This window comes from Abramis brama (genome assembly GCF_963993115.1).
Source record: "Abramis brama genome assembly, chromosome: 2".
NCBI classification, from domain to species: domain Eukaryota; kingdom Metazoa; phylum Chordata; class Actinopteri; order Cypriniformes; family Leuciscidae; genus Abramis; species Abramis brama.
Window position 1 is genome coordinate 13,593,976 of NC_139964.1, and position 26,170 is coordinate 13,620,145.

A 26,170-nucleotide genomic window follows, 5' to 3' on the forward strand; every position below is an offset into this window, starting at 1 on the left:
TCTGCACGTCCCTGCACGTGCTTCTTGTGTAGCCAGGTCGTAGCAAATGAAAAGAAATCATACAGCACAATCTATAACTTAATACTGAGCAACAGTGCATCATTTGTATTGTTTTAAATGGCAGATTCGTTTGTGTGAAGGACCCAAGTAGAGGACGCATGTGCAGTTACTTTATAAAAGGCACTTAACTGTGACACCCCATCGATCATACTGCACATTTTCCTTTTTGTTTAAACCAATCATTGAAGTGTGTTAAATTATAATTCATTTTTATTGTTTTTTTAAATAATTGTTTAAATTTGTTTTTTTGTTATGTAAAAAAATTGAATTAAAAAACAACTGTACTGTAGTTTAAAATTATAATATGACACCACACCTACTGTACCTACTTTGGTCATAACAGCAATTGCTGGAAGCCACTTCTGCTCATCAGATCGCATAGTTTATTGGAATATGAATAGAAATAATGATTTTGTCTAAATAAATGAAACAAACTTCTAAATGTATCAATATTCCTCCAATTATGCACACTTCTAGATTAAAATGCCATTTGGATGCTGTTCAGTGAAGCTGTGTGAAGACACGTTAACAGGTGTGTCTGAATATGAATGCATGTTATTCTTTTCAAAGCATCAAACATTAATTGATCGTTGATATCCTGTACATGCAGTGGTCTTGATTTTATAAATGCTGAGTATATAAAGCTCATTTAAATGTAAGCTTTTAAATGACCCGGCCTCTTACCATCTTAAAGAACCATCTGTGAATATACCTGGATCTTCTCTGAAGTTCACAAGAAAATATTCATAATGTGACAATGAGTAACTTTCAATACCTTTCAATAAAGACAAAAACACAATATGTGCCAATTAACCAAATGTTTATTTAAAAGATTTTTTTTAAACGCCTGTTGTGTCAAATTCCACCCAGCAAATGGATTAGATCCTAGTGTTGTACTAGTTATTACTTTGTATTAAAATTATCTTTACAGCATTACCCCTAAGATTATAAAAAGCATTTTTTTAAATTATGTACTAGTTTAGCCTGAATGTGAATGTTAGCTATACTGTTCCCATGTCTTAGTGCTTTAATAGGTTATTTGCGTGTTAGGTCAAAAGTTTATTACCTGCCTGGTTCAGATTACACGATTTTAGCACGATTTTGGCACAATCCGTTTGACGTAGGGTGTCGTGGGGATTCGTAAACGACAATGGGTGTCGGGACGCAAGATTCGATCGTTTCATCTCATATAGCGTGTCATAGTGGGCGACAACCTCTGCGATGCTTCAGGACATCATGACAGAAAGACTAGCATGTTTAATTTTTGAACGGTCCTCCACGACAGGTTGAGTATGTGAGCGAGAGTGAGAGTGCGAACAACAGTGAGTGTGTGTGTGCACCAGTGAGCGAGTGTGTGCAAGTGAGCAGGTGTGTGTGCGCGATTGTGTGAGCGAGGGACAGTGAGTGTGTGTGTGTGCTTGAGTGAGCGAGTGTGTGTGTGTGAGAGAGTGAGTGAGTGAGAGAGCGCAAGTGAGTGAGCGAGGGACAGTGAGTGTGAGTGTGTGTGTGAGTGTGTGCGAGTGAGCGTGTGTGAGTGAATGTTTGCGAGTGAATGTGTGCGTGTGACGGCATGCGATGACTGGTCGGAAAGCAACGTGTAGACACTGTGACATTTTAACAGACACAAAAATCTTGTAATCTGAACCAGGCATTATTCATTGTGTCAGGCTGTCAGTTGAGATGTGTTCATTGCGCGAGTTCATATCATGATGACGATGAAAATTCGATGTATCGTTCAGCCCTAGTTGTGAATACATTTTGTAAAAATGCTCTTTAGTTGAATGAGTGGGTAGCTCTGAAAAGAGCCGTTGTTGCCTTTAAAAGGACATTTGGCTTCAACTTTGGAGTTCCACCTGCAGACCTTCTCTGAGGTTGCTCAGGAGAAGCTGGTTTCCCTCTGTGCTCAGGTGAACTCCGTCTCTGCACAGATGGGAGAGGCCGATGTTTCTATGCTGAATGGCGCGCATCTGTCTCCCTGGATATCCTGAGGGCAGAGGAGGTAAAACATATATGATAATGTTAGTGAATTTATTTGAATTGTTCTGATCCTCCAAGAATTATTGAGCAGCATAGTTGATGGGTCAAATGTAAGCCTGGCAAAATACCATTTTTGCTCTGTCACTTCTGAGAACCATCATGCACGTTAAAATCAAAGCTTTTCACATCAAATCATACACCTTTGAACAAAACCCATGGTTTTTCCTGCATTTAACTTTTTTAGCATTTATTAATCTTTGTTAGTGATTTTTAACATTTACTAATACTGGTACATTGTTAAAATTAAAAGTTTTAAGTGCTAACATTAGTAAATACAGTGAACTAACATGAATAAACATTGAACAGCAGTTTTTAAAATAAATAACATTGTCAAAAATAAATAAATAAAATTAAGTTCATACTGGAGTGATTAAAATCATAAAGCGCAAAGCAAGTTGTTGTTAGCTACCTGTTAATTTTATTCAATTGTTAGCTATATGGTAGAAAATTAAGACTATTAGTTTAAATAAACCTTTTGATGCTACTTTTTTTAGTTTAACTTTTTAATATCAATATAACAAAATTATAATTTTATCTTACAAAACTATGAAATCCAGTGGTAAAATCTGCTCTTTTTTTAAATAAGAGGGCAAGATAGGACAGCAGTGTCTGTTGGCCACCAACGAAGACCATTTTCTGACCCGGGAAAAACAATGAAACCATTGTATAATAAAATGCACTGAAGCACTAGACCTTATCAGTAGTATTGACAAACTTTACCTCAGAGCTTCTTCCTCTGCTTCTTCATTCTTCAGCGTTGTCCTCAATGCCATAGATATTTGGACCTCTTCTCCGGGCATGAAACTAATAAATTAACAATGGGATCACTAATACACCCGGTACTAATAAACAAAAAAAAGAAAGAAACTCAGAAATAAAAATTACGGAAAGAAATTGGCACGTAATCTGGTATCCAGCTCGTCATCGTCATTGATGTAGCACACGTGATCTTCTCAGACAATCTGACTTCATTTGGCTGGTTCCTGAAAAACATTAAAATCAAAATTAGATTCAAATATAACATTTCGATTCAAATGCGGTTATGAAAAGCAGTAGTACACCGACTGAAGCAAAATCTTTTAACACTTAGCTTTAGAAGGTATATTGCACACTCGTATCCACACAGGACTGCTATGGTCTCCCAATTCTTCCTGCAACTTTACAGAAGTGCACATATCAATCATAGAATAGCAGGGGACTGCATATCCCGCACAGATTGTCACAAATTGTGTAGATTGAAATCAATTCAAGTTAAAATGTATGTTATAAGTTCAAAATCAAACATTACAATGGTGTCTTGCTACTCTCTTTCCCTTGTCTTTTATAACTTACTGCCACTGTTGCTCAATGACTGTCTGTGTCCTCCCTGGAGCTGTCACACTACTCCTCCATACTTCCTGCTGCTGCTGTGGTTGCTCCTTCCTCGTAGCTCAGTGGCATAAACCCTAAACATGACCTAACCACAATCTCCTAACCACAATCTAACCGCAACACGACCATACGCGCCAACCCGTTTGATTAAGGCTGTCGAAGCCCCGCTGATGTCATGTATCCAGGTCCATTGGCAACGGTTCCGTATGGCCTACCTAACAACCCGACCATACGCGCCCAACCGTTCAACTAAGGCTGTCGAAGCCCCACTGTCTCATTTAAAGCAAGGTTCAGTGGCAAACGGTTCCGTATGGCATACTAACCTACCGCAACACACAACAATACCGGTCCATCACAAAAACTCATTTACGCAAAATACAGTACACGGGATTGTGATAACTATGATAACTATGCAAGACACCTGACTGAAGGCACAAATCCGGATGAGAGATGTAAATATGATCCAATAGAGTGTTCTTTTTGGTTGTTGCTGTGGTGATCAGTTGCGTGTATCCTTTAGACTGAAACAATTCCAGAACAGTTTTTTTCCCTGCGCAGAGATCCTCATTAAAATCTCCACAGATTATTACAGGATGTTCGTCCACGATGTCCAAATAATCCAGCAGACTCTTCAAGTTTTCCAGGAATCCTTCGAATCCGTAGTGTGGTGGCCTGTAGACAGCAGCGATTGTTGCTTTGATCGGGCTATCTACTTTGATGACGACATACTCCAGATCAGTCACATTTTGAATAAACTGCCTAGCCTGAGCTGATATATGCTCTTTGCAATAGATTGCGACTCCACCGCCAGCTTTCTGTGCAATTTCTTGGTGTGTCGAGTAGGAGACATGTCTGTTACGCAGAAACATGTTGTATCCATCCAATTGGACGTGAGGTGTAGTGAATGATCCGGTCAGGTGAGTTTCCGTCATGCAAAGAATATCCGATAGAAGCAGTTCATGATGGCATCTGATGTCTTCAATGTGGGATGACAGTCCTTCTGTGTTGTGATGGATGATTTTAATTGTTTGATCCATGTTGGTTTCCCTCACCTGCTGCAAAAGTGGCATGATTCCTTTAAACGTCGCTCTTGTCATGTTTCCCAATGAGGCTGTGACAGTAGGATCTGCATATATCTTCTTTTCACTGAAGTCCATAATGTGCAGTCCACGAAGCGAGGTCGTTCTGCTGAGGGCAACGTAGGCCATTCCCGGCTCGAAAATCTTCTTCAGTGAGACAACGGCATTCTCCATCGTCATGCCTTGGACTTTGTGAGCTGTGCAGGCGTAGGCTAACTTGATGGGGAATTGTCGACGAACTGCCCCTTTCCTAAGAGTTTCTTCGGATCTCTCGATGTAAACCAAGTCGTCTTCTTCACCTTGCACCCTTTTGCGGTGTTTCTTGCCTGCGTTTGGATTGTCAAGCTGAAGTCCTAACATTTGCACGGTGTTGATTCCATCTTTTGTCTTATTGACAATGTTTGCAATCTTTCCAAAACACCCATTGACAATTCCATCTTCAACATCCAGATTCCTAGTCACCATTATGCGTACTCCCAACGCAATTTGTATGGTGTCAGGCAAGTCATCCTTTTTTCCGGTGATGGGCTTCATTTGTCTCTTCATCCCTCCTGTTCTTGGGTCTTTCCTGTAGTCTTCGGCATCGATGGTAATGATGTCAGTGTGAAGAGCATGGATTGTTTTCGTATTGTGTTCGTGAACTTCCTTGTTTGTGGCAAATATGTGCAGTGCATCACACGGGCAGTCTTTGGGGTCCTTCACTGCCTGGAGTAGCAAAGCTCTATCTTCTTCGGCGAGATCGTCGGTCTTCTGCTTCACCCGTAGGCGGTTTAAAAGTTGGGCAAAAGCCAGGTCTTCTTTCTGACGCATGATCTCGGTGAGGGTAATCATTTGGAAATGGTCTTTCCAGAAGTCCAAAACATCCTCTTCGTACACGCAGAGTGGTTTGGCCTTACCCAGAGGTGGCAGTTGGTAAAAGTCGCCCACGGCGAGGACAGAGATTCCCCCGAAAGGTTTTTTGCTGCCTTTGATTTGCTGACATCTCCAGTTTATGTAGGCAAAAAGATCCTTCGAAATCATGGACACTTCATCGATGATAAGAATCTCCACGTCGCGTAGTCTTGCTCGTAGTTCATCTAGGGCATTTCCAAGTCCTTGATACGGTGGCTTCAGATTCCTTGGAAGTTTCAAGATGGAATGCAGAGTTTTACCGGATATGTTGAACGCTGCCGTTCCAGTAAACGCACTCAAGAGCACCGTAGGCACGGATAGATCTCCTTCCTCTCGTAGTCGAGGCAGTTGTCGCAGAATCTTGGTCGCTTCCGTGTATATGCACTTGATGACGTGTGATTTGCCACAACCAGCACCACCTGACACGAAGTAGAAAAACTGTTCCGGATTATGACCCCACACACGCTTCTGACACCACTGGCAGACCGTGTAGAATATGGCTGCCTGCGTCTCGTTTAGACTTCTAAACAACCTCCTGACAAATTCGATGCTCATCTGCGGTGCCTCTATTTGTGGCACGACTCCATCTCCATGTTCAAGAATCTGAAATTCTGGGACATCATCTTGTACATCCTCATCATCTGGATTGATGTCTTGTCGTTCTGCAACGCACTCTAAACGATCCACTTCAATCTCTGGTGCAAAGGCGGCCCATGCGTTCTCGGGTGGCCCTTGCTGTTGCAGCTGATCGAACGCCTTATCCACCTCGTCGCTGTGTTTTTCGAATTTTTCCTTGTGTGCTTGCACTATGGCGCAGACAGGGAAAAGCAAACCAGGGGTTGTCCAGGGTAGTTCCACCTTTGCACTCTTGTAAAATGTTTCATATGTCGGAAATCTAGGCGGTTTTAGCTGTTCGTTGCTTCGATGTGGCATATAAAGCTTAAGTAATCTACTGTAAAACTTTTCGGGTTGTTTTTCCTCCGAATAACGTGCATACCTAATAACTGCAGCCTTCCCAGTTCTTTTCTGAAAAAAGCCCATGCCGTAGAGCAGCTGGTGAACATTCTTGCCTTTTGTTTGTTGACCGTACACGATGCGGCACTCCGAAGCAAATTCTGCCAGACACATCTTCTCAAAGTCACGCGTTTGAGGCCTTGCTCTGTATTTCTCTATCATCCCTGACATCCACACATCCTCCGAATCAGGATTTTTGTTTTGTAGGACGCTTAGGGGAAGACTCATCTTAAGCGCGTCATCGTCCGTCGGTAGAAACACAACACTTCGTGAACACTTCTTCAACGGTAAGCTGCATGTTCGTGCCACTGACTCCTGAGCGCTAACTTGCCTGTGTTTTGAGTAGGCTTGCATTATCTGCTTCATTTCATCTTCCTCGCTAACGTTCGTCTCACGCACACTCTTGATTACGTTCTTAAGTAAATCGCCCATTTCATGCTCTGGCTTGGAAATATACGAAAGCATATACATAACGCAGCTAAAAGCGTCAAGAACGAACTGAATGTCCATATTAGCGTTCCATGCCCTCAACAAATCGGGATTGTATCCATTCACCCAAGACTCCTTTGGATCACGCTTCAGCAGAATCACGTTGGCATTGGACAATGCTTCGACGTTCTCATTGTAGTCATCGATGGACAACTTACTCTTTGTCAGTAGGTCTGACAAGCTGTCAAAAGAGGCTTGGGGGTCATTCAACAGATCCCACACCGGCTTGAGTTTTGTCCTGGCTTCGCTCATTGCCTTTTGAGCAGCCTCCCGTCTCAACTTCCTTCTGTCTGCTTGCTTTTGCTCTTTCTCATGCTCTGCTTCAGGACGCTGTGGTTGTTTAGATGCAAACATGCAGCTTCCAGATGGAGAAGTGTCCGTGTCATCCTCTTCTTCAGGACGCTGTGGTCGCGGACGAGTGATAGTGGTGCTAGACACCGGCAGTTTGGGGAACCCAAATCGACACAATAGATTTCCCTTCTTACAGGACTTTGAGTGGTTCCTGCTGTGAAGCTGGACCTCTGTGACGATCTTGTGAAGCTCAGGATCAGCCAAGGGATCGGGCAACTGGCAGGTTATGTTGCGGTCAATAAAGTCACAAACATCCTTGTCAGAATCCTTCTCAAACTCGGGTGCGTCCTTTATCCAAACAAGAAGATGGATATGTGGGCTCCCTCTAGCTTGAAACTCCACTCGGTAAAAGTAGTCCTCAACTTTACCAATGGGTTGGGCAGGCGACAAAAGCAGATGAGTCATTAGCGCATCCACCCGTTTCTCAAACATACGCATGACAGTGACCGGATTGCTTCGGAGGATTTCACACTTTGTCGTCCAGTCAAGCTCGGAAAAGTCGACGTGTTCACCTTGCTGGGCCTTGATTGCTGTAATTACTTCAGGCCATCTCATTTCGGCTGCACTGAATGTGCAAAAAAACGTAGGGGTTCCTAACTGTCTTATCATAGCCTGTAGATCCCTCAAAGTTTTCTCCCAATACGATGGAGAGCCTCTCAGTGGTTGCATGAACCGTGTGGCGTCTCTGTTGTGTACCAATCTTTCAATCTCCCGGTTGTCTTGAAGCAGTCTGTTAGAAATTCTTCGGCCGTCTCTTGTGAGAGGTTTGCCTTTTCGCAACTGAATAGACATGCTGTTTCTAGCCAGTTGCGTTTCCGTTACAAACTGCGCAAAGAAAAGATAACTCTGATCTTTTGCAAAACGCGTGTCCACGCTGAACAATCTCACGTTGAAATACATACTGGGAGATATTGAAATTTGTCTTTCCTCGTCAATGGAATTTTGTCCAGTGGGGAATTGAACAGGGAAAGCCATAGCTTCCAGCTTTGGGATTTTGAAAAATCCAACAGGCTTTTGTCCTTGTGCAGGTGCGATACTAAATATTCCCTCACCGTACGACAAGATCTCCTGTCCGATGTCGGGCGGCTGCATGCACGTGTCTAATGTGAGCCCGGGTCGAAGCTCATCCTTTTCCTCGACGCTAACGTGTTGCTCATCCTGCTCAGCAACATCGACTTCTTGTTGCATCTCAGAGACTTCAGCTTCCTCGTCTAGGTGACTTTCAGAGACATCAGCTTCCTCATCTATGGGACTTTCGCATATAGCCGTTTCTCTTATGGAGATATTCTTGTATTCCGAATGCATTGCTTTCAGCTTCGCTAAAGCTGCAAGTACATTATGCATGTTCACCGTGTGGAACTGCTGGTATCCTTTGAACTTAACATGTCTCTTCAGCTTCACCTGCAGCAGCTGGGCCTCACTTCTTGGTCTTGGCAGAGAGTTGACAGTCTTCTCCATCTCGGAGGGCACACACACGACGGCACCACGTACTGCTCTCTGCTGTCCTTTGGGTAATGCAACTATTTTTGCAAATGGTAAAATTTTTGCAATGAGTTGACGTTCAAGGACATTTAATTCATCCAATTCCGTAGGGATTGGTGGCAACTGCAGTTTGTTGGCTGCTGCAATTGAAGACATCTGTCCTCTCTTGAGGTGGCTGTCACAAGTGTGGCAAATCCATTCCTGTCTTCTCTCTTCCGGAACTACGCAGGAACCTGAGCAGGCATTATCACAAGCGTGAACATACTTCCCAGTTAGGCAAGACGCTGCAACATGAACGTTTTTGTAATAACTTGTTCTATTACAGACCTTGACTTGATTAGGAAACAGGGCTCTGTGACAGACTGTGCAGACATGTGTAGGGCCATGCTGAATCTTACACCGGAATGCATGTATGGCACTTTCCATCACTTTGTTAACACAAGGCTGGGGTGTTTCCTGGCTGGGACGGATGTATGGTTTATATTTATTTTTGATCCGCAGTGCGCATTGCAATCGATGAAGAACGTGATATGTAGCATCACCCGCACATTTCTGGGTCTTGCGCAGGGTACATCGCAGGATGTGATGTGCTCTGAACTCTGGGTCACCTGCATATCTGTTAACCATGTAGGCTTTCATTTTCCGCTGGAAGAGAGTATCTGTGCTGTACCTCTTCTTAATGTACTCTTTCTTCTTCTTTTGGAAGAGAGCATCTGTGCTGTACCTCTTCTTTGTGTATTCTTTCATCTTTTTCTGGAAGAGAGCATCTGTGCTGTACCTCTTCTTCGTGTATTCTTTCATCTTCTTCTGGAAGAGAGCATCTGTGCTGTACCTCTTCTTCATGTATTCTTTCATCTTCTTCTGGAAGACAGAAGAAGTGCTGTACCTTGTCACTATGTACCCTTTCATTTTGTTTCGGAAGAGAGCATCTTGATTATACTTTACCTTATTTGCTTCTTTTTTCTTTGATTGGTATTGCAAAGAAGTGGCATACCTCTGTCTCTCATAATACCTTTTTTTATGTTTCCTGGTGGCATAGGGTGCAGCCAGGTTCTTAGGTTCTCTGCCTTGTTTTGACATTTTAAATATTTTACGCATTTCTTTTCTTCTTCTGTGCTTATTTGTTTTATCTACAACATCTCGGTTTTCAGCTCCTGAGCCAACACAATTTACTTTGGCTCCAACATTTGGTTCTGGTTCTGTTAGAGCTGAAATCACTTGTGATACCTGTTCACAAACAGATGTTGAAGGCAGTTGGACAGACTGTTGCTCTGTTTCAAAAGACACAGGCATGAATTCATAGCTGGTCTCATCACCACGATCCCGGAAGATCTTGAGAACTCTGTCTGCCATGTCACTCAGGTGGGTGAAAGTCAACATGACAGCAGTTCCATGGCCAGTAGGATGGGGCAAGCCTGCAGCAGTCCTCGAGTGAGAATCAAAGTATCCGTACCTTCCAGATCTGTCTCTGAACACAGCAATACACTCTGGAGCAACAAGGAGCAGAGCATGACTGACATCTGTTGAGAGACACTGTAGCCTTTCAGTGAGAGGAATCCACCACTCTTCAGTGCCAGGGGTCCCTGTGGCTCTGAGGTATCCAAACATCACTCCTGACTTCAGCACATTATGTGTCCGGTGAAATGATTCAACGCTCAACGGTACTTCCTCCATTGTCAGATGGTTGCGCTTAAACCTCCTTTCAGCAATAAGCTGCATTTTAATAAAGACATATAACGCATCTCCTTCCTCTAAAACTCTATCAAGGTCAGGCATCTTGAACGTAATCCCTTCACTCTGATTAGCTAAAAATGTCAACGCAATGCACGTGCACTGATGATTTCTAGAGAAACTGTCATACCTATCATCACCTTGACAATGAGATGCCTGCACAGACAAAACCCTGGGTGCAATATCACTACCTTCTACATACATTCTACCCGAAAACTGAGCTACAGCTGCACTGGTGCTTGCCTGTTCAACCTGTAAATAATCATTCATGGAATTAGGCTGTTGGTAAAAATTAGTGTTATAGAATCTGTGTTAAATTTTAACTTGCACTTCATAGTGTTTGGGACAAAGACATTTTTGCTAAACAGTATTAAAGATAAACTAAAAAACTAAAAAGGCATTTAAAATTAAAGATTAATTAATTAATTTATTTGATTAACAATTTACATTGTAATAAACACTGCATGTTTTTCTCTGATCAGCTTGTGTACCACAGCTATGTGTTATTATATTTTGTTTAATATTCCACTAATAAGATACATTTACTTCATAAACAGCCTTCTTTTTTATCCCTTCTGTTTATCCCCTCTGTTGTCAGTGATTCTTTGAATGGACACAAACACTGTACTGTAGCCTACACACGCTGCCTGGTATTGGTTATTGGTTTCGGAGCATTTTTAAGAGTACGAGTACATGAGCTCAGTATTGGGCCCAATACTGATATTGGTGCATCCCTAATGGAGATTATCAATCAGCAATCTACTGATATTCATATACTTATAGCAAGTGAGCATTGTTGTTTTTTTTGTATTTTTTTATATCTAGAGCTGCACGATTAACAGAAATTAAATCGAAATCACAATTTGGCTTAGTGTGATTGTTTAAAAAATTGCAATATTTTAATTACATAAGTATATGCGCAGCACTGAGATCAAAGTGGATCGACCGGTTCACAGTAAATGCTACTCCATCTCTGCAAGCACTGTAAATTTGAGTCACTTATAAAAGGTGTATTTGAAAATCATTGAATAAGGCAGAAATTATATTATTTTAAAGTGTTGTATAGAGTGATAAAGTCATTATGATTAGCATTGCAGGGCTCCAGGCTGCGACCAAAAATGTTGTCATATACAACTATTTTTTGAGAATTTGCGAGTTAAAATTTGATGTGGTCGCATTTGTGAAATCGTGACAGCCCTAGTCCCAAACAAAGGTGCCCTGAAATGAGCATGTTGCAAGACACAGATATCAATAGTACCTGGTTAATCCTGGAGGGTCTGGTCTGGTCATCCTCCAGGTCCAACTTTCTCCACCGAATTTTTTGAGCCTGAGATCTCTTTCCTTTCCGCGGCATCTTTTAAAATATGAAGAGATAAAAAGAAATGACAAAAAAATGATTATTGACACATTAATCTGTTTAACTCACTAATTTGAGTAAATTAACTAACTTCTAAAAGTAGAGATTTTACTTTCAAGTCTCAAATCATAAAAAGTAGCCATGGATTTCCTTTTTAATACTCAAAAGTAATACATATTTAAATGCATTTATTTGTTAGTCAAATTCATTTTAATTGGACACTCTCACTTAGGTAGGCACATACTTTGAACGTTCTCCAGATGTAACAGCTGTTGAGCCTAAAAAGACAAAACCTGTAGTACTCTCAGGAAGAAAACAAACAGTTAAACAAGAACAACAAAAGAGACAATGTGTAAACTTGTAAATTGCAATCAATTTTTTTCCTTTTTTTTTGGGGTGGGGGGGGTGGGGGGTGGTAGGTGGTGGGTCGGTGGGTTGAGTGAGGGGTGAAGGTGGAGGGGGTAGGTCGTGTGGTGGGGTGGGGGTGAAGGTAGAGGACGTGGGGTAAGAAATGAAATAAACTGCTCTCTGTAGAATACTGCAAAACCCGAGGAACCTGAAAAAGATATAAAAACAGACATATTAAGGCACAGGGACTACAATTATGGCGATGGGATGAAAATACCATAATACAGCTTAAGAAACAATATTAATACTAACCAGAGAGAAAAGTGCAGCAGAAAATGCAGGTTGTGCTCTGATCAGTCAGTCTGAAAAAAATAATGACAACATAATGAGATATGACTTTATGATAATGATTATGATAATTTATGATATGTTATCTATATGTAGAATGCAGATAATTTTAGGAATTTATCTCAAGAATGTCTTTTAAAAAAAAAAAAAAAAAATCTAGAAGCTGAGTTATGTCAAATATGCGGCCTAAAACCTGTGACTGACCGACCATCCAACAGGTTTACTATATAGGACAAATGGTTTGGAGAATGGATGGGTAAATGTAGTCTTAATTATTTGTGGCATAAACAGTCTTAATTATTTGTGGTACTTTTTCTAATAGCTATTATATTTCTGATAATTTTTAAACTATAATCAACAAGCCAAATCTGAAGCATTTTGTATTTGTGGCCATGTCCCTAATTAACCCTTTACCTTTGAAATGCAGTAAGGAATGCTTGTGAATCAGTATTCTGAAACAGAGAAAAAGAGTGTCATAAAACTCAACACCACACTCACAAACCATGTAACTTGAACTTTCATTGCAAATAATAACACTGGAAAAAAGCTGACAATGTTCACCTCACTCCAGTCTAAACTATATGATTTCAAAAAAAAATGTTTGTCATTTTCTACAAAAATCTACACATTGTTTTATAAATAACCTAAAAATACTGTAGTTTATTAAGGTGAAATCTTGCTAACCACTATTAATAATAATTTTTAAAAAATGGGGTAAGCACTTCTGAGTAAATTATTTGTTTGTAACACTTTACAGTATGGTTTGATTTAACATTAGTTCATGTTTTAGGCTAACTAACATGAACTAACCATGAATAATACATTTGTTCCTGTATCTATTAATCTTTGTTAATCTTAGTTAATAAAAATAAAGCTTTTCATTGTTTGTTCATGTTTCTTCACAGTGCATTTACTAATGTTACCAAATACAACTTTTGATTTCAATAATGTAGGCTACTAGTAAATGGTGAAATTAACATTGACAAAGATTACTAGTTTATTAATAGTTAATGTTGTAAACAGGGCTTTAAGTGTAAAATACCGAACTTGTCCTTTAACAAGAGTTTGATAAATGGAACCTTATTGTAAAGTGTTACCGGTCTGTTATACACCGATTCAGACGTCTTGTGAGTTCAGTGTTGGACAGATCAATTGTTTTAACAATTCATTAAAGTGAATCGGTTCAAAAGAGTCATTAGTTTGCTAGTCGGATACGCGTTGATTATCCCAGCAGTTAGGACATCGCACAAGATTGAACACATTTCATCACTGAATAGTTTACTGAAAGTGTGTTTTATGTCATTTGAATGTGAGGAACGCTTTTCAGAGAAAATAAGGCAACGGGTTTTTTTTTCCAGCAGAATTCACACCCAGTGGTATTTCAGGGGAAAAAAATCTCAGAATGCTCGACGTAAAACTTTGTTCTTTCGACCTTTTACCATCGTATCATTTGATTTTGATAAATTGCGCGAGGGAGAGAACAAGACATCGCTTTGAAGACGTGAGAGTGCGCGCGCGCCGCCGGGGCTCTTCTCTCTCTCTCTCGCTCGCTCTCTCTCTCTCTCTCTCTCAGTGCGCGCACTTTCACAACCGCAGCAGTCATCACTCACCGATCAAATAAGGCTAAAAAAAATTCAATGTAGGAAAAACCCAGAAACACAGCTGTCTATCTAACGTTACAGTGCAAAATGAATTTCTTACATACATTATATTTGCACTTTGTGGTTTATGATTAGAGAATTATATTGGCTATAGTGCTCAACTTTGCATTTGATAGCCATGAACACTGATGTAACGTTAATGCACCAATCGACATTATTTGATTATAATTCTTTAGTACCATAAAATATATTCTAAATATAACTTAACTAAAATATAGTGAATTTATTTTTAATTGATAAAAGTTACACTCAAGGTATTTGGTCGGTTCTGAGGCCGACCCACAATAAGGAATATCTGAAGAAAAACATATTCATTTTGTCTCTTCACCACTCCTCAAAATACTGTGAATCTCGTCAACATAGTAATCGATGCGTTATGCGTCACATCATGCTTTAATATTGACCAAAAGGCTGCAAATATAGTGAAGCTGGTGTCTATCCTACTTGAAACCAATTCAAACAGATTGTAAACGCGGATTTGTGTAACTTTAGCTGCTAACATGAAGCACGTGACCGCAAGGCGCGAAAAGCAATGTTATCAACTCACTCTTGAGAAATACCAGTAAAACACTCATGGAACTCCCGTTATATTAAAAGCTAAATACAGAGAAAAAATAATTTCTTAACGTTACATACATTATATTTACACTTTGTGGTTTATGATTAGAGAATTCTATCAGTCTCACCGGATTTCATCACCGGTGACTAACGTTAATCTAACTGCCTTTGATTACATGAGGAAACTCTGACGCTGCGTTTGACCTGCATCAATCGACAATTTTCATTATGATATTTCTGCGTCCATATGCATTAAAACAACAGAGTAACAGTTACCAGAAGTATTGTACATTACATTTAATCTACCATGCTTTAGCTTAAACTAAGCGCCAAAATAACACACTCCTCACGCAGTAATTAAGCTATTGTAAGCTACACAAACAACAAAAACCAAATGACGTAATATCCATCAGACACGTAAAAAAATATCATGTTACGCTTTAACACAAAGATTGAAGTGTAGACATAACGTATCATATTACCCTTAGAAAAAGGTAGCTTCAGTGCAAACAAAAACGCTTTTTAAAAATTAACTACAACTCATTACAATACGAATAATATTACCTTCATTTAATTCAAACAAAGAGCTGCATTTGACAATAGAAGGCTTTATAAAACAGCATATTTGAAAACAACCGTCTCCACTCACCTCAAGAGAATAATGGGACAGTTGACCAGCTCTGCTCCAGTGAAGTCGATCTCGCAGCCAATCAGCGGCGAGCTTTGATTGAGCAACCAATAGAATCGAACCTTCTAGTGGTGAATCGGCCATGAACGATTCGTTCATTGTGAACAAATCTATGACTCGGGATTATAGAGTTACTTACCGCTCACTCGTTCATTCATTCACTAATCCCTATAGCGTGTGGAATTTAAGTGCACTATATATGCAAGGAGTGAATGATGTAAAATAGCTGTGTCCGAAACTCACTCGTTCACTCATTCACTAATCCTTATGGCATCTGAGTGCATTATCTGCAAGGAATGAACGAACTGAAGTGAGTGAATTCGGACCTGATACACGGTGTGTAGGAGAGCTCGAGCTGTCACAGAAACAGCTTTGTCACACGTATTCACGTGATTAAACTACTTTTACCTTACATGTTACTTAGTTTATAAAATAATATTAATAACAATCATAATGACTTTATTTTGTAATTATACCTCTGTGCCACCTTTGTAGTTTCATCGATTGAATTGGTTAATTATGCTTAATGTGTGTATAATCATTAAATACTATAAAAAAAACAAAAAAAAACATTAACAATGGTAAATTATGTAATGTATTTATTGTAAAGGTTTTTTTTTAGTTTGTTAGAAACTCACACTCACAGATGACATGGTCGTTGAGCGCCCTCAGGCGACCATTATGATTACAAAATGAATAGGGTTGCTAAGGTGTTCTGGGTGGTTGTTAGGTGGTTTCAAGGGTGTTCTGGGTGGTTGCTATGGTGTTGCTAGGCAGTTGCTAAGGTGTTCTGGGTGGTTGCTAGGCGGTTGCTAGGGTATTCTTGGTGGTTGCTAGGTGGTTGCTAGGGTGTGCTAGGCTGTTGCTAGGGTGTTCTGGGTGGTTGCTAGGCAGTTGCTAGGGTGTTCTGGGTGGTTGCGAGTGCCTTCAGTACGGCACTCAGCCTGCGGCCTCGTGCCTATGGCCGAATAGGCACAAGCATGGAGCGATTTCGTAAGGCCACGAGTGTAATATTGCTTTAAAAAATAACAAAAAAGCAGTTGCTAAGGTGTTCTGGGTGGTTGCTAGGCAGTTGCTAGGGTATTCTTGGTGGTTGCTAGGCAGTTGCTAGGGTATTCTTGGTGGTTGCTAGGGCGTTGCTAGGTGGTTGCTAGGGTGTTCTGGGTGGTTGCTATGGTGTTGCTAGTCAGTTGCTAGGTGTTCTGGGTGGTTGCGAGTGCCTTATGTACGGCACTCGGCCTGCGGCCTCGTGCCTATGGCCGAAAAGGCACAAGCATGGAGCAATTTCGCAAGGCCACGAGTGTAATATTGCTATAATTCTTTTTAAAAAAGCAGTTGCTAGGGTGTTCTGGGTGGTTGCGAGTGCCTTCAGTACGGCACTCGGCCTGTGGCCTCGTGCCTATGGCCGAATAGGCACAAGCATGGAGCAATATCGCAAGGCCACGAGTGTAATATTGCGTTAAAAAATACAAAAAAATGTAAAAAAAAAAAATTTGGGGTTTAGGGTGGTTGCTAGGGAGCTCTTAGTGGTTGCTAGGGTGCTGAAACTGGTTGCTAGGGTGTGGCTATGAAGATTTTAGGAAATTACTTATTGGCTGCTTGATAATATAAATCCTCTGAGGGAGAGAGAGAGGGAGAGACGCAGGGCTGTCAGGCCCTTTGGAATCTGTGTGTGTGAAAACGGCAGTTGGGATTCAAATGTTTTTAGAACTCCCCATGTAAAGTCAATGGGACTTTTTTGGCCGCTTTTTCGTCCGCTGTGCGAACATCGTACACCCGATCGCTTAGAAAAGTCATAGCACACCTCTCCTCAATGAGCTGCTCGATTTGACACCTCACTCAGGGGTCTGTGACAAATGGTGCGGGGCGAGTTACGCGCCAAACTTTGTCCAGAATAATAATAAAAAGAATAATAAGTATGAGCAATAACAATAGTGATGCTTTCAAAAAAGCACCACTAACTAGAATGTACATTTCCTGAAGAAAATGTGAAGTGGTGCTTGCAGTGGCAAAACTCTCCACTTGGTTGCTAGGGTGTTGTACATGATTGCATTCGAGCCAACAACCATGTCTGTACGATGTTGTGGAGCTGAAATATGGCTTCTATATGTTGCAATATGGTTGCTAGGTGGCTCTAAACGGTTGCTAGGGTGTGAATTCAGTTACCATGGTGATAGTTACAGACTTTTTCCCAACCAAAACAAAAGAGCCAACCCCCATCTCTATACGATGTTCTGATGCAGAGACATGGGTCTTGATAAACGGTTGTTAGGGTCCTCTGTTTGGTTGCTAAGGAGTGGCTCGGCAGCTGCCAATCATGAAACTCCAAAGGCTGCTTGTCAGTATGAATGATTCAAACCAAATCCCATGCCTCTGTGACATTCAGAATGGAAGATATCCCTCTTTGGATTTTGGTTGCTAGGGTACTCTGTTTGGTTGCCATGGAGTTGCTTGGCAGCTGCCAATGATGAAACTGCAAAGGCGTCTTGTCACTGTGAATGATATAAACCAACTCCCATGCCTCTGTGACATTCAGAATGGAAGATATCCCTCTTTGGATTTTGGTTGATAGGGTACTCTGTTTGGTTGCTAGGGAGTGGCTTGGCAGCTGCCAATGATGAAACTGCAAAGGCTTCTTGTCACTATGAATGATATAAACCAACTCCCATGCCTCTGTGAAATTCAGAATGGAAGATATCCCTCTTTGGATTTTGGTTGCTAAGGTGCTCGACAATGGTTGCTAGGGAGTGGCTTGGCAGCTGCCAATGACGAAATTCCAAAGGCTTCTTGTCAGTATGAATGATATAATCCAACTCCCATGTCTCTGTGACATTCAGAATGGAAGATATCCCTCTTTGAAGTTTGGTTGCTAGGGCATTCTGTTTTGTTGCTATGGAGTGGCTTGGCAACTGCCTATCATGAAACTCCAAAGGTTGCTTGTCAGTATGAATGATATAAACCAACTCTCATGCCTGTGTGACATTCAGAATGGAAGATATCCCTCTTTGGATTTTGGTTACTAGGGTACTCTGTTTGGTTGCTATGGAGTTGCTTGACAGCTTCCAATGATGAAACTGCAAATGCTTCTTGTCACTATGAATGATATAAACCAACTCCCATGCATCTGTGACATTCAGAATGGAAGATATCCCTCTTTGAAGTTTGGTTGCTAGGGCATTCTGTTTTGTTGCTATGGAGTGGCTTGGCAACTGCCTATCATGAAACTCCAAAGTCTGCTTGTCAGTATGAATGATATAAACCAACTCCCATGCCTCTGTGACATTCAAAATGGAAGATGTCCCTCTATGGTTTTGGTTGCTAAGGTGCTCGACAATGGTTGCTAGGGAGTGGCTTGGCAGCTGCCAATGATGAAACTGCAAAGGCTTCTTGTCACTATGAATGGTATAATCCAACTCCCATGCCTCTGTGACATTCAGAATGGAAGATATCCCTCTTTGGATTTTGGTTGCTAGGGTTCTCTGTTTGGTTGCTATGGAGTTGATTGGCAGCTGCTAATGATGAAACTGCAAAGGCTTCTTGTCAGTATTAAAGATATAAACCAACCCCCATCTCTATACGATGTTCTGATGCAGAGATATAGGTCTTGCAAAACGGTTGCTAGGGAACTCTGTTTGGTTGCTAGGGAGTGGCTTGGCAGCTGCCAATCATGAAACCCCAAAGGCTTCTTGTCACTATGAATGATATAAACCAACCCCCATCTCTATACAATGTTCTGATACAGAGATAGAGGTATTGCTAAATAGTTGCTAGGGTACTCTGTTTGGTTGCTATGGAGTGGTTTGGCAGCTGCCAATGATGAAACTCCAAAGGCTGCTTGTCAGTATGTATGGTATAAACCAGCTCCCATGCCTCTGTGACATTCAGAATAGAAGATATCCCTCTTTGGAATTTGGTTGCTAGGGTACTCTGTTTGGTTGCTATGGAGTTACTTGACAGCTGCCAATGATGAAACTGCAAAGGCTTCTTGTCACTATGAATGATATAAACCAACTCCCATGGCTCTGTGACATTCAGAATAGAAGATATCCCTCTAGGATTTTGGTTGCTAAGGTGCTCGACAATGGTTGCTAGGGAGGGGCTAGGAAGAGTTGAGGTGATTCATGATTGGCTGTTTGCTGTCCCAAGTCAAACGAGACCACCCTCAAGTTTCTATGACAATTCAGTCCGGAGATATCCCTTTGAACTCTTTCAATGGAAGTCTATGGGACTTGTTGCTAAGGTGCTCTAAATGGTTGCTAGGGCGTGGCTTGATAGCTTCACAATGATCCTGAGAGACTGATTGGTCGTCTGAGTAAAATGAGCCCGCCCCCTTGTCTCTATGACACTGTGATCCAGAGCTACGTTCATTACAAAATCCCTATGCAATTTACCATAGTAGGAAAAGCATGTGTGTTTCACGGGACATTCCTTCCCCATAGTAAGTCAATGGGGCAACTTTGGGACGCTCCTGCCCCCCAGGGGTGCAACTTTTACCCCATTGTGAGGTATGTTCTTACAGAGCCTGTCAGCCTCTTCAAATGTGGCAAATCACACATTTCTGTGAAATTCTCGCTCAGAGCTATGAGTTCTCAAAGTTCGTTGCAATGTTAAGTCAATGGAACTTTTTGGGCCGCTTTTTCGCCCCTGGGGTGAACACCGCACCCCCGATCGCTTATAAAAGTCATAGCACACCTCTCCTTAATGAGCCGGTCGATTTGACACCTCATTCATGGGTCTGTGACAAACAGTGCGGGGCGAGTTACGCGCCAAACTTTTGTCCGGAATAATAATAAGAAAAAGAATAATAATAAGTATGAGCAATAACAATAGTGATGCCTTGCTTTCAGCAAGCACCACTAATAAGTATGAGCAATAACAATAGTGATGCCTTGCTTTCAGCAAGCACCACTAATAATAAGTATGAGCAATAACAATAGTGATGCCTTGCTTTCAGCAAGCACCACTAATAATAAGTTTAAATAGGATTTCAATATGTTGGCTCTCTCAAGCCAACTTAATAATAATAAGTTTAAATAGGATTTCAATATGTTGGCTCTCTCAAGCCAACTTAATAATAATAATAATAATAATAATAAGTTTAAATAGGATTTCAATATGTTGGCTCTCTCAAGCCAACTTAATAATAATAATAAGTTTAAATAGGATTTCAATATGTTGGCTCTCTCAAGCCAACTTAATAATAATAAGTTTAAATAGGATTTCAATATGTTGGCTCTCTCAAGCCAACTTAATAATAAGTTTAAATAGGATTTCAATATGTTGGCTCTCTCAAGCCAACTTAATAATAATAATAATAATAATAATAAGTTTAAATAGGATTTCAATATGTTGGCTCTCTCAAGCCAACTTAATAAGTTTAAATAGGATTTCAATATGTTGGCTCTCTCAAGCCAACTTAATAAGTTTAAATAGGATTTCAATATGTTGGCTTTCTCAAGCCAACTTAATAATAATAAGTTTAAGTACAATATCACTAAGTTGGCTCTCTCAAGCCAACTTAATAAAGAAACGAGAAAGAACTAAAAATAATTAAAACAGTTTAGAATAAAGACTAAAATAAGACACAGTATAAACAGTCGGACAAACAGTGACACAGTGCTCATTCATTAAATGCAAAGTTAAACAGATGTGTTTTGAGTCTGGATTTGAATGTGACTAATGTAGGAGCACATCTGATCTCCTCTGGAAGCTGGTTCCAGCTGCGGCTGGCATAATAGCTAAAAGCAGACTCTCCTTGCTTAGAGTGAACTCTTGGAACTTCTAGCTGATGTGATCCTAATGATCTGAGTAATCTGTTGGGTTTGTATTCCGTGAGCATATCTGCAATGTATTGAGGTCCTAGGCCATTGAATGATTTATATACTAGTAATAATACTTTAAAATCAATCCTATAAGTAACTGGCAGCCAGTGTAATGACCTGAGGACTGGTGTGATATGATCATATTTTCTGGTTCTGCTAAGAATCCTGGCTGCAGCGTTCTGTATGAGCTGCAAATGTCTTATGGTCTTTTTGGGAAGGCCAGTGAGGAGTCCATTACAATAATCCACCCTGCTGGTGATGAAAGCATGCACTAGTTTTTCTAAGTCTTGATTGGAAACAAAGCATCTAATTCTTGCAATATTTTTCAGATGATAGTATGCTGATTTAGTTATTGCTTTGACATGACTATTGAAACTAAGGTCTGACTCTAAAGACACACCAAGATTCTTGACCTGATTTTTAGTTGTTTGACCTTTAGAGTGAAGGTATGCGTTCACCTTGAGAACTTCATCTTTGTTTCCAAACACAATGATTTCAGTTTTGTCTTTGTTTAACTGTAGAAAGTTTTGGCACATCCAGCTGTTGACTTCATCAATGCATTGAAGCAGAGAGTCAATGGGGCTGTAATCATTAGGCGATAGGGCTAAGTAGATCTGTGTGTCGTCTGCATAGCTGTGGTAAGAGATTTGGTTCTTTCTCATTATTTGGCTCATTGGGAGCATGTACAGGTTGAACAGGAGTGGCGCAAGAATTGAGCCTTGAGGGACTCCGCATGTCATGGGCGTCCACTCAGACTTATGGTCACCTATACTCACATAATAACCTCTCCCATCTAAGTATGACCTGAACCATTTTAGAACTGTCCCAGAAAACCCCACCCAGTTTTCCAGCCTGTCTAGAAGTATTTTGTGATCGACAGTGTCAAATGCAGCACTGAGGTCGAGTAGAACCAGCACTGATAATTTGCCTGAATCTGTATTTAAGCGAATATCGTTTATTATCTTAATGAGCGCCGTCTCTGTGCTGTGATGCGATCGGAAGCCAGATTGAAAATTATCAAAGTATCCATTTGAGTTTAAGAATTTGTTCAGCTGGTTGAAGACAACTTTTTCAATGATTTTGCCTGTGAAAGGAAGATTTGAGATCGGTCTATAGTTGCTTAATATAGTCTTATCCAGATTGCTCTTTTTCAGGAGGGGTTTGACAACAGCAGTTTTAAGGGAGTTTGGAAAACTTCCATAGAAAAGTGAGGCATTTACCACTTCTATGAGATCTGCTTCTAAACAGTCTAACACACTTTTAAAAAAAGATGTGGGAAGTGTGTCAAGGGCGCAGGTTGATGTTTTAAGGTGCTGAACGGTTTCTTTCAGAATTTTGCCATCAATTTCTTCAAAATCAGACATAGTAACTACTTTCTCAGGTTGAAGTCTGATCTGACTGACCCCAGCGCAACTCAAGGATGTGCTGATCACCTTTCTAATATTATTGATTTTCTCAGAGAAAAAGGTAGCAAACTCACTACACTTGCTGTCGGAGAGCATTTCACTGGGAATCTCGCTTGGGGGATTTGTTAGTCTGTCGACAGTAGCGAAGAGATTTCGAGTATTATTTAGGTTTCTGTTTATGATATTGGAGAAGAAAGTCTGTCTAGCTTTGCCTAGTTCCATATTGAAAGCACGAATGGTGTCTCTATAGATGTTATAGTGGATTACAAGTTTTGTCTTTCGCCACATGCGCTCTGATTTTCTGCATTGTCTTTTCATAATTTGCACTGCTGTTGAGTTTCTCCAAGGTGCTTTTTGTTTACCATTCTTCCTGACTTTCACAGGAGCAATATCATCAATTACATTTTTAACCTTTGAGTTAAAAGAATCAAGGAGAGAATCAACCGAGTCAGCAGATATGCTCGGTCTTAGGGATATGGCCTTCATAAATAGTACACTAGTGTTCTCATTTAGGCATCTCTTCTTGACAGACACAGATCTAACTTCAATGGCAGGAGAGATCAATAAATCAAAGAAAATACAGTAATGATCAGAGAGTGCGACATCCTTAATATCATTCAATGAAATGTTTAGACCCTTACTGATAAGTAAATCTAGAGTGTGTCCACGATTGTGTGTGGGCCCATGTACATGTTGAATCAGATCAAAAGTTTTTAAAACAGTATTGATTTCTTTTGTCATATTATTTTCTGCATTATCTATGTGAATGTTAAAATCTCCAGCAATAGTGAAACTGTCAAACTCTGAGGAAATTATTGATAACAGTTCTGTAAAGTCTTCAGCAAAGGCTGAAGAGTATTTTGGAGGCCTGTAAATAGTGATAAGTAAAATCCGTGGAGCACCTTTTAACACAATACCCAGATGTTCGAAAGACGGGTAATTACCAAATGATATTTGCTTACATTGATAGACATCTTTAAAAAGAGCAGCTACACCCCCACCTCTCCTTCCAGCTCTGGAGACACTCATAAAGGTAAAGTTCGGAGGAGATGTTTCATTGAGGATTGTTGCACTGCAGCTGTCTTCTAGCCAAGTTTCATTTAGAAATATAAAGTCCAGGTTGTATGTGCTTATAAAGTCATTGACTAGAAGTGATTTATTTTTAAGTGAGCGGATGTTTAAAAGTGCTAACTTAACAGTCTTGCTTTTTGTGTCCACAATCTTAGTTTGTCGTGTGATAGGCACCAGATTAGATGGGTTTGCTGTACGGCTTTTAAAGGCCTTAGACTTTCTAACATGTGAATGAACAGATGATACAGGAACACTGGGTTCCCGCTTGTTCTGTAAACATTTGAGAAAGTTACTGTTATCACAGCGGGGACCCGGCACAAATCACTTGGAGCTGGTATTGGTTGATTTTGTAACACCTCTAGCAGACGGTGGAAGTTGTGGGCCCTGGCGTTGTGGAAGGGGCCTTAATGCTCGAGGAGGAGGAAGAGGGGGAGGGGGGAGAGGGCGAGCTGCGCCCATAGACTTTGGTGGTAGTGATGTTTTTCTGGTTGATATCTGGGGGCTTCCAGCGAATTGGGTTCCAGCATACACTAGTTTTTCCATTTTCTCTGAGAAACACATCAATGGGGATGTAGGAGATAGTGATAGCGGTGAGAGTGGCTGTGGTGTTAATGGAGGCTGTAATATGCTGTCTTGGCTTTTCTGGTCGTGTTTGGGTGCTGAATCTGTTGTTACTGGTGGCTGTAATGTACTGTCCTGGCTTCCCTGGTCATTCTTGGGTGCTGAATCTGTTGTTTTTGGAGGCTGTAATATGCTGTCCTGGCTTCCCTGGTCATTCTTGGGTGCTGAATCTGTTGTTATTCGAGGCTGTAATATGCTGTCCTTGGGAGCTGAATCTTGTGACATTTCTAATATGTCACAGTCTGACTCTGGTGAGCTCAGTGGGCAGGGCTCAGCTGAAGTTGTGTCCGTGAGCAGAAGATGTTTTGGCTGCATGGTGTTATCATTGTCTTTGTGAGATGTGTCAGCCGCATGTCCATTCAAGTCCTGAAGTGAAGTCCTGTGGTCATTCAAACTGTGTCCAGGTGAGTGTGTGCCATTCTGGTTGATTGGATTGGCAGAAGGATGATGAAGGGAGAAAAGGATATTGTCCTTTAGCACTCTTGAACCCAGTTTGTTTGGAAGATGGCCATTTTGTTGAAACAGTGGCCTCTGATTCCAGAAAAGATTAAAGTTGTCTATGAAGTTCACTCCTTTTATATTACAGGTTTTTTGCAGCCATGAATTAAGCCCAAGCAACCGTGAGAACCTGTTACTTCCTCTAGCTGGAAGTGGTCCACTGATGAACGTTTGTACTTTCAGTCTTTTGAGTGTTTCAAAAAGTTCATTGAAATCCTTCTTAAGCTGTTCTGACTGCTCTTTATGGATATCATTCTTCCCCACATGAACGATGAGTCGATTTGCAGTCTTATGTTTCATCAAAATGTTTTGAATTTCTCTGTTTACGTCAGAGGTTGTTGCTTGTGGAAGGCAGCATGTAGTTGTATCTTTCGAGCTGATATCTCTGATCGTAGAGTCCCCAACTATCAATGTTTTGACCTCGGCTGCGCTCTGAGCTGAGTGCCGCTGTCTGCTTGACCTTGAGCGCCTGTTAGTATCAGAGTGAGCTCCTGGCTGTCTGTGTTCATCCACATTTAACAAATTTGAGCATTCCTCATTCAATAATACTTCAAATCTGTTCTTAAGATGAATAGGTTGTGGAAGACGACCAGTGTTTGTAATCCTTGTAGCTGTGTATGGTGTAGATGAAACTATTTTTGCCTGAGAGAGTCTAATGCCTCTATTTTTGGGTTTTGCCCCCTCTTTGTACCAACGGTTTGTAGGTCGATCGGCTTGTTTCTCTGCACTAGGTATGTTCTGTTGAGGAGCATTAAATTCATGACACTCACCGGCTGTGCGCTGTATTTGTCCATGATGAAACTCTGTTGTGGGTTCCGTCTGGTTTGATCCTACCATTAGCTTTGTTTCAAGAACTGTAATCCTTTGTAAAAGTTTTTGGCAGTTAGTACAGCAAGTAGAATCAAAAGGACGCATTTTCTCTTATCCTTGTGAATGTTTTCTCTTCCGCCGGAATGTAAGCAGTTCAGTTTTCTCTTCCTCGGAATGTAAGCTTCAGTGAATTCTGAAGGAATGAAACTAATTCTGCTTTTTTATAGTAATCCAAGCGTTCTGAGCACTGTGCTGATTCACTGAAGTTAAAATTAGGTGATAAAATGTAATAATAACGAAAGCGATAGAGCAAAGTGCGGAGCAGTAGGCAAAAGCGTCCGACCAGTAGCAAAGCAGGAAGTAAAAGCCATGTACACTGATAACATACACCATAATATTAGATAATAAACACTTTTAGTAGAGATCTTCAGCTCTTACCCGTCAGCAGAAACACACAAACTATCAGTGGAAACTTCA

General features: G+C 40.8%; 1 protein-coding gene and 1 long non-coding RNA gene across 2 annotated transcripts in view; one reads left to right on the top strand and one right to left on the bottom strand.

Moving 5' to 3' along the window:
- The window catches only part of LOC311077729 (uncharacterized protein), a 136,855-nt gene that overhangs the window by 99,963 nt on the left and 10,722 nt on the right, over positions 1-26,170 (top strand). The gene's annotated exons all lie outside the window — the stretch shown is intronic.
- Positions 871-11,853, bottom strand: LOC311068277. Its single transcript, XR_014603356.1, has 4 exons — positions 11,764-11,853; positions 2,983-3,254; positions 2,818-2,901; positions 871-2,044 (listed from the first exon to the last, which is right to left on the bottom strand). It is a non-coding gene; the product is annotated as an uncharacterized lncRNA (long non-coding RNA).